General features: G+C 43.7%; 1 long non-coding RNA gene across 1 annotated transcript; it reads right to left on the bottom strand.

Annotated features, from left to right (window-relative positions):
• Positions 1 to 494: 494 nt before the first annotated feature.
• Positions 495 to 7,569, bottom strand: LOC116811380 (uncharacterized). Its single transcript, XR_004370457.2, has 5 exons — positions 7,394 to 7,569; positions 5,482 to 5,532; positions 2,337 to 2,380; positions 1,555 to 1,669; positions 495 to 570 (listed from the first exon to the last, which is right to left on the bottom strand). It is a non-coding gene; the product is annotated as an uncharacterized LOC116811380 (long non-coding RNA).
• Positions 7,570 to 9,711: the final 2,142 nt, after the last annotated feature.

Raw genomic sequence — 9,711 nt, 5'->3', positions numbered from 1 at the left:
TTACAAATTTATTTTATTGTTGAACCTCTTTTGCATCTGGTGATGGGGAAAAAATAATTTATTTAAAGTTGAACAAAAGGCTGGGTGCAGTCCCAGCATCTTGGGAGGCCAAGGTGGGCAGACCACTTGAGGTCAGGAGTTCGAGACCAGCCTGGCCAACATGAAGAAACTGTTAAAAAAAATTAGCCAGGCGTGGTGACATGCACCCATAATCCCAGCTACTCGGGAGGCTGAGGCACAAGAATTGGTTGAACCCTGGGAGTAGAGGTTGCAGTGAGCTGAGATCGTGCACTGCACTCCAGCCTGGGCAACAGAGTGAGAATCTGTCTCAAAAAAAAAAAAAAGTTGAACAACATATGTACCTACCCTCAAGGAATTTAAAATCTGGTAGAGAATGTAACTCACAAATACAAATAAGCACAAAGCAATGAGTATGGATGTAAATCAGTGAATATAAGCCAAACAAGAGAAATAAACTAAAAGATATGACTCACCCAGGAAAAAGAGGGATTACTTTAGGCTGAGGAAATCCAGGAAAACATCTTGGAGGGAGTGGTTCTTGGATGGCACCTTGAAAGACAAATAAAATTTAAATAAGCAAGTACTACATGTAAAGACCTAAATCTAGAGAAGGGCACATCATGTGAAATTCCAAGCAGACCAGCAGGGCTTTGTAAAGGTCACAATTTGTGTGATAACACAGAACCTGAAACCCTCCTTGAAAAGAGCAGAGAGGGATTCATGAGAGAAAGGTCCTTGGCAAAGGTGAACACAGGCAGGGACCAAAGAAAGTCCCTCTCTTCATTTTCCCTTGGATGAAAGGAACACTACTTAAATGTATAGGGAAAAAAAAGAAAATAATATAAGTGGTTATTCTCTTCCACAGGCATGTATACTGAGGCAGTTTTCTGGTGAATCTAGAAGAGGGGTCTGCAAACTTTTTACTTAAAGGGCCATATAGGCTGGGCATAGTGGCTCACACCTGTAATCCCAGCACTTTGGGGAGCTGAGGCAGGTGGATCGCTTGAGCCCAGGAGTTTGAGACCAGCCTGGGAAACACAGTAAGACCCCACCTCTACAAAATATTTAAAAATTAGCTGAGCATGGTGGGGCACACCTGTGGTCCCAGCTACTTGGGAGGATGAGGTGGGTAGATTGCTTGAGCCCAGGAGTTCAAGGCTGCAGTGGGCTGTGATCACTCCACTGCACTCCACTCGCCTGGGTGACAGAGGGAGACCTTGTCTCATGAATGAATGAATGAATGAATAAATGGACAGATAGTAAATATTTGTGGCTTTGTAGGTCATATACAGCATCTGTCACCAACTACTCAACTCTGCCATCACAGGGTAAAAGCAGTGATAGACAGTATATAAACAAATAAACAATAAAACTTTATTTACAAAAATTGATGGCAGACCAGATTTGGTCCACATGCTGAAGTTTGCTGACTCCTGGCCTACAATAAGAGAAGCAGTTACACGATTCAAATGCTTAATCACATCGGGCTTTGGTGGCCTGATGCGTTCATGGATGCAACAGAGATACACCTACCTCCAGTATCAGATTGGGCAAGTTCTTGGGCTGAGTTCCTTCTTTTCTGACCAGTGCTTAGATGTATACTGCCAATATTTGCCTCTCTAGTACTTCTTTTTAATTGCTGGTCACCCTAAAAAAAAAACCCATCTCATTTGAAAGCCTCCATTATCAGAAAGCTATTGGTAGGACTATTGATAGGGCTCACAAGGTAGCATTTATCTTGATACATTTTCTGCTTTTTCATGGTCTGGACTTCACCTTGGCTTTGCAAGATAAGAAATCCAATCTAGACCAAGTGCAGTGGCTCATGCCTGTAATCCCAACACTTTGGGAGGCCAACGCGGGCAGATCACCTGAGGTCAGGAGTTGAAGACCAGCCTGGCCAACATGGTGAAACCCCATCTCTACTAAAAATACAAAAATTATCCAGGCACGATGGTGGGTGCCTATAATCCCAGCTACTCGGGAGGCTGAGGCAGGAGAATCATTTGAACCTGGGAGGCAGAGGTTGTAGTGAGCCGAGATCGTGGCACTGCACTCCAGCCTGGGTGACAGAGCGAGACTCTGTCAAAAAAAAAAAAAAGAAAGAAAGAAAGAGAGAGGAAAGAAGGAAGGAAGGAAGGAAGGAAGGAAGGAAGGAAGGAAGGAAGGAAAGAAAAAGAAATTCAATCTCGAGTCATCTGAAATTGGGAAGACTATGAAAGCTCTACTTATCAGTAAAAGTCCCAGAGGAATGCCAGTAGCATCAGTTTACATTCAGTAGCTATGTCACAGAGATCACCCCGATACTTTGTTACCTGCAAGGGAAGGGGGAGCCTCCATTCTTAGATGTTTTCCTGCCCTGAAAAAAAAAAAAAGTGACAAATTGGCAATATGAATACTTTCAAGAAGCATTAGCTATAAGCTTTGTGAAAAGAGAGATTATTTTTTAAATTAGAAACTTATTTTTACAAAAGCAGTATGTATTCATTGTGAAAAATTCAAAAGCAAAAATAACTAAATAGAACATTGTGTTCCCATCACACAGAAATCACCATTAACAGCTTAGTATATATCTTTTCAGATATTTTTTCTAAGTATATGTAATACATATATGCATTTTCTTCCAAAAATGAAATACTGTACAAAATGTTTTACAACTACCCTTTTCAGTTAATGACCTACACCATTTCATCTTAATAAGTTTTCACATCATCTAATAACCATCCATATACAAATTTCCCTAATTTTCCCAAAAATGTCCCATTAAGCAAGTTTGTTTAAATCACGATCCAATCTCAGACCACACACTGCATCTTAAGTCTCTTTTCATTGAGAACAGTGTCTTCTTTCAGGACAAAAATTGTGTTTCATGCTGTATTCCCAATGCATTTAACAGTTCTTGGTACATAACAGTAACTCAATAAATATTTGTATAATTAATTAATCAAAAACTGGGGGATTCATGGTAGAGTTTATCTCATCAACCCATTACTCTTTAGCTCCATTTTATAGATAATAAAGACCAGAGACATAAAGTGACTTCCCAAGGTCACACAGCAAGTACATGTCAATTGCTTTCCATACCTTTTTTTTTTTTTTTTTGAGATGGAGTCTCGTTCTGTTGCCAGGCTGGGGTAGAGTGGTACAATCTCAGCTCACTGCAACTTCTGCCTCCTGGGTTCAAGCAATTCTCCTGCCTGTCTCCTGAGTAGCTGGGACTACAGGTGCACGCTACCATGCCCAGCTAATTTTTGTATTTTTAGCAGAGACGGGGTTTCACCATGTTGGCCAGGATGGTCTCAATCTTTTGATCACCATGTCGGCCAGGATGGTCTCAATCTCTTGACCTTGTGATCCACCCGCCTTGGCCTCCCAAAGTGCTGGGATTACAGGCGTGAGTCACTGCGCCCAGCCCTTTTTATTCTATTGAACCAGGAGTTAGCAAGCTTTTCTGTGAAGGTCAGAGAATTAATAATTTAGAATTTATGAACCAAGAAGCAAAATTGAGGATATTATATAAGTATTTACATAATGAGAGAAAACAAAATTGTACAAATTTTTAATTAATGAAATTTAAAATGTAATAACAATTGACTATAAGGTTTTATAATACAGTTCTACTAATGAAAAGATTAGAATAGAAAAATAACATTTTGCTTCATTAGGGTTGAAACTTAGTATTCCCTATCATCAAATTTGTTGTCACTGTTCATCTGAAAACACATTCTTAGCTCACAGGTCATAGATTGCCAATTCCTATACTACATCATGCAGCTTGTTTGTGGTTTGCTTTTCTTTTAAAGTTTAAGTGAAAATAACATTCCTCATAATTGACAGTTACATTTGGGTGCTGGCTTATTGGAGCTATATGATAGTAAAGCACCAATGAGAAAAACAATTCCTCAGCCACTTTTTTTTTTTGTTTTGTCACCCAGGCTGGAGTGCAGTGGTGTGATCTCAGCTCACTGCAATCTCCGCCTCCCAGGTTCAAGCGATTCTCCTGCCTCAGCCTCCCAAGCAGCTGGGACTACAGGCACACGCCTGGCTAATTTTTGTATTTTTAGTAGAGATGGTGTTTCGCCTATGTTGGCCAGGCTGGTCTCGAACTCCTGACCTCAGGTGATCCACACACCTTGGCCTCCCAAAGTGCTGGGATTACAGGCGTGAACCACCGCGCCCAGCCCACATTTTTTAAAAGTATGTATTGTGTTACTTCAGTTATTCTAGTAGCTGACTGTTGAGCATGCCTGTCTTCTTTCATTTAGATGGACAGAAGGTAGGCTGCACTGTGACCGTCACTTTCATAATTAACCATGTGTTAATATTTAATAGGGCTGACTGATTTAAAAATCAGTGCAAGTGAGGACAGTAATTGGCCTATGTTGGGGCTTCTTTTTCTCAAATATAAATATGCTCTTTAAAGATATACAGGTAAATATTCAAAGAGTTAAAAGAACAGAAAGTGGTTGCTTTTGGGGGCAACATGGAATGGGAAGGAAAGCAAATGATTCATTTTTTTAAAAAAGCAAATCTTGTAGAACTATTTGATTTTTAAAACTACAGTATGATACCTGTAATCCCAGCACTTTGGGAGGCTGAGGTGGGAGGATCGCTTGAGCCTAGGAGATCAAGATCAGCCTGAGCAACATGGCAAAACCCTGTCTTTTTTTGTTCTTTTTTTTTTTTTTAGATGGAGTCTTGCTCTGTCACCCAGGCTGGAATGCAGTGACGTGATCTCAGCTCACTCCAACCTCCACCTCCTGGGTTCAAACGATTCTCCTGCCTCAGCCTCCTGAGTAGCTGGGATTACAGGTGCACACCACCACGCCCTGTCTCTACACAACATTTAAAAATTAGCCAACCATGGTGGTGTGCACCTGTAGTCCCAGGTATTTGGGAGGCTGAGGTGAGAAGATTGCTTGAAGGTTGAGGCTGCAGTGAGCTGTAATTGCATGTGCCACTGTACTCCAACCTGGGTGACAGAGCGAGATGCTGTTTCAAAACAAAAAACCTACAGTATGTACTTGTATAATTTTGATTAAAATAAACAAAAGAAAACCAGAGGCACATTAAGACCTCTTCTGGAAAAGGTTTCCTTAATACTTTCCTCCACCCGCCTTCAAGCACGGTTAAGTGTTCCTCTTCTCTGCTCCCCAGAGCATCTTGTCCTCAACTCCCTTCAGAGCACTTAACAAGCTGTACTGTCATTGTTTTGTTGTCTGTCTTCCTGAAGGAACTATGAGCTCCTTGCAAGGAAGGACTATGTATTATTCATTTCAGCTCCTAATTTTTATAACACTAAAAAAGGCATTCATTAAATGAAGTGAAACTAGCTAAACCAAATACAACCAAAAATCACTCAATCTAGGCAAATTAACATCACAATGAGACACCAATCAAAAAGACAAACAAGAAAGTATTGGTAAGGATGTGGAGAAATAGAAATCCTCATACATTTACCAGTGGGGATAGAAAACAGTGCAGCCACTTTGGAAAGCAATCCAGAAGTTCCTAAAAAGTTAAACATACAGTTACTTTATAAAACCCAGCAATTCCACTCCTAGGTATATACCCAAGAGAACCCAAAACATGTCCACACAAAAACTTGTATACGAATATTCACAGAATTATTCATAACAATCAAAAAGTGGAAACAACTCAAATGTTTATCAACTGATGAGTGGAAAAACAAAATATGGTGTATCTATCAATGTAATATTTAGCCAGAAAAAGGAAGGGTGTATTGATAATGTTACAAAATGGATGAACCTTGAAAACATCATGTTAAGTGAAAGAACCCAGACACAAAAGGCCACATATTGTATGAGTCCATTCATGTGAAATGTCCAGGAAAAGCAACTATATACAGACAGAAAGCAGACAAATGGTTGCCTAGGGCTAAATATGAGAGAGGAGATCAACTGCAAACTGCTTCTGGGAATTCGTGGGGGACAGGGGAAATGTTCTAAAACTGTACTGTGGTGATGGTTGCATAACTCCATAAATTTATTTTTGTTTATTTGTTTAGTTTTGAGACAGGGTCTTGCTCTGTCACCCAGACTGGAGTGCAGTGGCACAATCACAGCTCACTGCAGCCTCGACCTCCCTGGCTCAAGTGATCCTCCCACCTCAGCCTCCAAGTAGCTGGGACTACAGGTGTGCACTACCGCTCCTGGCTAAATTTATTTTTTTGGTAGTGGTTCACGCGTGTAATCCCAGCACTTTGGGAGGCCAAGGCAGGTAGATCACCTGTGGTCAGGAGTTCGAGACCAGCCTAGCCAACATGGTGAAACCCCGTCTCTACTAAAAACACAAAAATGAGCCGGGCGTGGTGGTGGCATGTCTGTAATTCCAGCTACTCGGGAGGTGGAGACAGGAGAACTGACTGAACCCAGGAGGTAGAGGTTGCAGTGAGCCGAGATCGTGCCACTGCACCCCAGCCTGGGTGACAGAGACTCCGTCTCAAAAAACAAAACAAAACAAAAAAACTGTGGTGAGGCCGGGCACGGTGGCTCACGCCTGTAATCCCAGCACTTGGAGAGGCCAAGGTGGGCGGATTACTTGAGGTCAGGAGTTCAAGACTAGCCTGGCGAACATGGTGAAACCCCATCTCTACTAAAAAATACAAAAACTAGCCGGGTGTCGTGGCGGGCGCCTGTAATCCCAGCTACTCAGGAGGCTGAGGCGGGAGAATTGCTTGAACCCAGGAGGCAGAGGTTGCAGTGAGCCGAGATCACGCCATTGCACTCCAGCCTGGGTGACAGAGCAAGACTCTGTCTCAAAAAAAAAAAAAAAAAAGACCGTGGTGAATTAAGTTTCTGAGACATTTCTGTCAGTTGGGACTTGGGGCTGTGCTGCATAGACATCACAGCTAGCATCTCAGTCTGTGAAATTGTAGGATGTCTTGAGGCGTACAACGTGTTTCCAGTTGAGTGACCCCAGTGTGTAGTCTAGATACTCCCTGGCCTTTCTGCCAGTTTAAGTGTGAGAGTGCCTAAGGCCTCTACACCAAGCAAGAAACTAGTCAGTTAACAAACTCACGTCTGGAAACTCCCCAGCCCAGTTCACAACCAGGTGAATTGTTCTATTACAGCCGATCTATGAAAATGACCGATCAAATTACTGATTTGATTTTCTCCTTTTTTTGGAGTGTGGGCAACTGGGTAAGTGCTTATTGAGGAAGGATGTCCGGCCAGATCAGCCAAAAGATACAAAGTCCATCCGTCGGCCCGTCCCCTGGGGTACTACAGGGGAAAGCTCATCTCTCCAAGGCCGGTTGGGGGGGCACAACGGGATTTAACAGCATCTCTCCTGCCTAGGGGAAAAGCTGGGACAAAGTCCCTCCTTTGTTGCATTGCGGGAAGGGCCAAACCTGCTACAATGTCAGGGTGAGGCGTCTGTTCCTGGGGCCTCCTGGTGACCGGGAAGCTCATGCGACTGCTCCCGGACTTCAGTCGCTTTCGCCGCTGCAGCCCCACCGTCCGGCCGGCGCATGGCGAAACAAGCAGGCGGTGGAGGGAGGAAAGCAGCCCGAGCCAACCGCTCACTCCTCGCAGCCGTCCAGGGATCCCCAGGCTGTCCCCCACGACACTGCGCATGACCCCCCTGTCACGTGGCCGCCGTCCCTTTCGGGATACACCATTGCTTCTGGCGCCCCCTGGTGACCAGAAGAGAGCAGAGCTGGCGCCGCGAGCGCGAGCCTGCCGGTCCGCTGGACCCTACGCGAGCCGGCGGCGCTGTCTGGGCCCCCGCGGCGGAAATGGCCCCGCCGGTGGCACCAGGGCATGCTCCGCGACGCCCAGGGAGCTGACTCAAGCCCGAACTGGAGTGGGTGGAAGCCGCTTCCACCCTTTCCTCTCTTTCCCCGAAAGGGAAAAGGACCCCTGAGAAGACAGAATGGCCAGATAATTATCTTGAACCTGGATTCCAGCTCCTTGTGCAAAAACAGAAGAATAAGGCAGGGTTTTGGAGTTTATGTTTGTTTGTTTGATTAAGAGGGTTTTGCTGATGTTCCTGAAAACATGTATTTGTAGCCCCGAGATTGTGAGCTAATTATTACTTCTGAGTCTCATTCTCCTCTTCTATAAAATAGGGACAATAATGGTGAAGTGTTTGTGAGGATTCACAGGTGTTTGTGAGGAGCAAATGAAATAATCCACCTGAAGGTTTTAGCAGACAGGTTAAAGCTACTTGTTTAGCTTTAAACTAGCTAGTTTAGCAACTAACTCAGGTCTCAGTAAACACCTTCGAGAAATGAAAGGATTTTGACACTATAAAATAAACACGTGCCTAAGGTGAATTGTCCATTAAAAATGTATGTATATGGGAATTAAAACCGCCTATCCCCAAACTCGGCCTGGACACTGAGAATCAAAAACCCCACTTTAGCATCTACATAAAAAGGACTTTGCTAATCCACTGTCTTCATTCGCATTACTTTTCCAGGACGTTCTCTGCAGGCAAAGAGTTTCTGCATTACAGGATCTTCTGCAAAGGCCCACCAACTCGTCAATGGACAGCACCAACAGTTTGCACTCTAAAATTTTTTGAATGCCTCTCATTAAAATCCTCCTCTTGCTGCTTACACCAATCCTAGAATGCTGGTATCTCGTGGTTCTTACCCAATCCCAATCAAATCCCGGCATTGAAAAACTCACCGCCTTAAGCCCATTTTTTCATTTCTCAATAAATTCTGATCTTTCTTTTCCTGTCTGAAGCACCGCTAAAGCTTCACGAAGTGGTGTTCTCCTATAGTGAGGGAAGCAATAAATGCAGCTTCGTCATATCATCAGGTGCATTGGTGATATATGGGGAGCCAGCATTTGATTTTTATTGTTTTAGAGATGGGGTCTTGCTATGTTGCCCAGGTTGCTCTCCAACTACTGGCCTCAAGTGATCTTCCCACTATTCAATTAATGGTGTTGGAATAATTAGCTAAGCATTTGCACGATTTTTTTTTTTGAAATGGAGTCTCGCTGTCACCCAGGCTGGAGTGCAGCGGCATGATCTTGGCTAACTGCAACCTCTGCCTCCCAGGTTCAAGCAATTCTCCTGCCTCAGCCTCCTGAGTACCTGGGATTACAGACACGCGCCACCACACCCGGCTACTTTTTGTATTTTTTAGTAGAAACGAGGGCTCACCATGTTGTCCAGGCTGGTCTCGAACTCGTAACCTCAAGTGATCCACCCGCCTCGGCCTCCCAAAGTGCTGGGATTACAGGCTTGAGCCACCGAGCCGGGCCCCCACTTGTTTCATTCCCAGTGAACTACTTCACATACTGGCAAGCCTATTGGAGCAGGGGGTCCCTGCATTCTAATGGTGAGGTTGGCCTATGATGTGGCTGGGACCTGGATGATTTTATGGTGATATCTTCCTCTTTACCCCAGCCACCAGGCCCACCACCCTCCAGCTAAGCTTGAGTTTTCTCCATTCATTCAAATCTTCTAACAGGTGCACTCAAAAGAGTGGTATCATTTTCTTCTCCTAAGTCATTCAGTTTTACGTTACTGTCCCTCATTGTTTTACTTTCAGCTGTGTTTCCATCAATTCTCTTGCCTTTTCTAGGAAAAGAGTCATATTTATTACAACTGATGATGGATATTTGTCAGCCAGTAACAACACAGTGTTTATTATAGTTTTTTTATTAGTATGTTTTTATATTTGCTCAGGCTTTACCCCTTTATTCCTCT

Source organism: Hylobates moloch, unplaced genomic scaffold, assembly GCF_009828535.3.
Source record: "Hylobates moloch isolate HMO894 unplaced genomic scaffold, HMol_V3 SCAFFOLD_7, whole genome shotgun sequence".
Lineage (NCBI taxonomy): Eukaryota > Metazoa > Chordata > Mammalia > Primates > Hylobatidae > Hylobates > Hylobates moloch.
This window is presented reverse-complemented; position numbering and strand designations above follow the sequence as displayed.